Raw genomic sequence first — 3242 nt, 5'->3', positions numbered from 1 at the left:
TATATATATATATACATATTTGTGTCTGAATCATTCCATCGTTCGTGTATGCGATAGTTAAACATATATGGCGATTTGTGGGACCCATGACGATTATTGGGCAAACGTTATGGCGACATGGCGATACATTTGCGCCTTCTAATTTTGACGAAAGATTTTTTCGTACGATACCTATGGTTCGGTGATAATCATGACATTGAAAAACCGTTTAAAAACGAGTGTTGGGAAAAAGTAAAAATAGAAAAAATAAGGAAAGAAAAAAGGAATGCTGACTGGACGGCGATTAGACCTAAAGATCTTGAAATCAATGACTGGTCATTTAGAAAATTTCTATTGTAAGTACAAAAAAAAAGACATAAAATGACATATATTATTTTTATTTTAAAATGACATATATCATTATCAAGACATTAAACAATTTATTTTTTGTTACAGGGTGTAACAAAAAGAAATTGTTTCATGTGAACATAATTTCAGAAATAAATTCATGACATAAAAATAACACAAAAAATTCATATAAATATTTGTTTTATCTTTGATTTTCGAGTTATAAATACATTTTCGTATTTCATTAATTCTCATTATAAATTTATACCTAAGTTATTTTTATGTCTTAAATTCATTTTTTTATGAAATTATGCCTATTATGTGTGTAAAATACTATATATTATACATATAAATGAATATATTATATGTATATGTATATATGTGTATAATAAATATACTGTGTACAATTATATGTATACAAGATATTTTTGCATATAATTATAATATTTTATTTAATATATGAAATGATTTTTACTTTGTTCAACCTTGAGAAGTAATATCTGATAGATACTATGTGTCTAATGCAACATTACATTAGATTATTAACGATTGTTATCATAAAAATTAGGACGTATTAGTATATCATATATTATTAGATAAAATATAAATATTAAATATTATGACTCATGTTTTTAGTATATCGATAACAGTAGTGTTTACGTTTGTATATTAAAAATATTTTATAATATGATTAATATCAACTCGACAAAAACTTAAAACAATTAAATAATTCCTGTCTACTTCATGCTCTGATCTTGCATTTATTATAGATAAGCATTACAACAGTAGCTACAAATAAAATTATCATTATGATTATTTATTAAGATCGAGTATCACGATTTTCTTCTAAGCATTAGTCTCTTATGGGCTTTAAAGTCAATTCTTGAACATTCTGGCTAAAGTATGGAAAATCAAAATAAAGAATAAACATAACAATCATAGAGAGATCTGTTCCTATGTTGCTTGATCATAGCTTTGTCTCTCTCTTTTTCCATTTTTCTTTCTTTCTACCCAAGGACAAAATACAATGTCTACAATTAAGTTCTATCTTATGTTGACGTTTTTATACTTAGAATTTAGGCAATCAATATATTAACGATATTAAATCGATCTCGAAAGAAGAAACATCAACAAACATTAGAGTATCCCTTTTGATGATACTTTAATTTGTTGATGTTTCTTTTTCTGGGATCGATTAACTTTGACTAATCAATCGTTAATATATTGATTGTCTAAATTCCAAGTACAAAAAACGTCAACTAAGATAGAACTCAATTGTAGACATTGTATTTTGTCTTTGGGCAGAAAGAAAGAAAGATGGAAAGAGAGAGAGAGAGAGAGAGAGAGAGAGAGAGAGAGAGAGAGAGAGAGAGAGAGACGAAGCTATGATTAAGCAATATAGAAACAGACCCCTCTATGATTGTTTAAAAAATATGGAACAAAGTATATTTCGATTGCAAGCTCGCTTTAAAAAGAGTTTTTAGACAGCAGAGTTATTTCATACATATCATTCCAGTAATATTACAGCAACGCACTTCAACATTCCAATAATATTGCAGTAACATTGCAAACGTTACTGCAAGTTTCTGTATAGGATCTCGCTCCATGTAACGATATCCTATTATGCTTTCTGCATTGGAGATGAAATAATTAATCATTTTTTGTAATCATTTTTTGGAGAATAATATACATTTTTTGAAGAACAACAGAACATTCAAATGTAAGATTTAAGTCTGTGATTCAAGATCCAATGTCTGTTTTCTATGCTTGAACTAGTGTACACTTTTGGAACTTAAAGGGATACGTATGTTTTATATTTGTCAAAACCGAGAAAGAGAGATTTAGTGCAGTCTAGTGTAGGAACAAAAAATAGACTACTAATAAAATAATTAAGACTATGACACACAAAAATTAAACAGCAAAATGTAAGCGAATTGGCCAATCAAGTGGAGATTGTAAGACAATAACGTAAGCTGTTAACAAATCCGAAATATTGATTCATTCACTTCTTAAGTTTTGTGTGTGCTATAACCTTATTCTATAATTGAGTCGGAATAGTTGTAATGGACTTTCTACAATAAGTTGTTAGTAATAAATCAGAAGTTAGATGCCAGTTGTAAGCGAATCTTATTCTTATACATGATGTCCAGTGAAATCTGGCTAGTCAATTCAAGAGTATTCCAGATAAAAATTTTGGTTTTTCTAGGATTTATTTCGATTAATTTTTATTACTAAATTAATTTTCAACATTTGCATAATACTGTACGCTTTGTATTTTTCAAGTTAAGACTCTATATGACGAATGAATTAAAAACAATATTATTTATTGCTTTATAAATAATATCAACAGATGCAAAAAGTTCAGCTAAGAAGAACCGGCCTCATGATTCGCGCCGATCGCACAGCGCGATCAGCGCGAGCACATGGTGGCGGCGATGTGCACGGCCAGATCATCATGTCGGCGAGAATGAAAAATGCGGGAGCTTCCCGCCGAAATCTAGGAGAAACGAGGGACCAAGTTTCATTCACTCGGGAATCGGACGGTATGCTTTCTTTTCCAGAACATTGCTATTTTCGATGATAAGCGTCACCGGAAGGCATTAAAGATGCGATTAGCGTTGATCGAGATCTGGTCTGAGGGGAGAAAATGAAGGGGATAGGAAAAAGCGCGGCACGCTCCTTCCGAGAAGCGATCCTGTTCCATGGCGGCGTATATGGAACGGGACGAAGGTGGTAGTGCTGAGTCGCGTTTGAAATATCTCGGTACACTCAGATGTTTTATCCTTGTTCAACATTCAATGAACAACAAGGATAAAACGACATCTGGATGCACCCGGATGATGATTCTGAATGCAGCCCTGCTGGTAGAGAGGGTGGGAAAGTCGCAAGTACAGGGGGACGTAGAACGAGAAAAA

The 3242-nt window shown here is 31.4% G+C and overlaps 1 protein-coding gene across 3 annotated transcripts in view; it reads right to left on the bottom strand.

Annotated features, from left to right (window-relative positions):
- LOC108747511 (S-adenosylmethionine synthase) overlaps positions 1-3242 on the bottom strand; it is a 15589-nt gene that overhangs the window by 8361 nt on the left and 3986 nt on the right. The gene's annotated exons all lie outside the window — the stretch shown is intronic.

Source organism: Trachymyrmex septentrionalis, unplaced genomic scaffold (genome assembly GCF_001594115.1).
Source record: "Trachymyrmex septentrionalis isolate Tsep2-gDNA-1 unplaced genomic scaffold, Tsep1.0 scaffold2, whole genome shotgun sequence".
Classification (NCBI taxonomy): domain Eukaryota; kingdom Metazoa; phylum Arthropoda; class Insecta; order Hymenoptera; family Formicidae; genus Trachymyrmex; species Trachymyrmex septentrionalis.
This window is presented reverse-complemented; position numbering and strand designations above follow the sequence as displayed.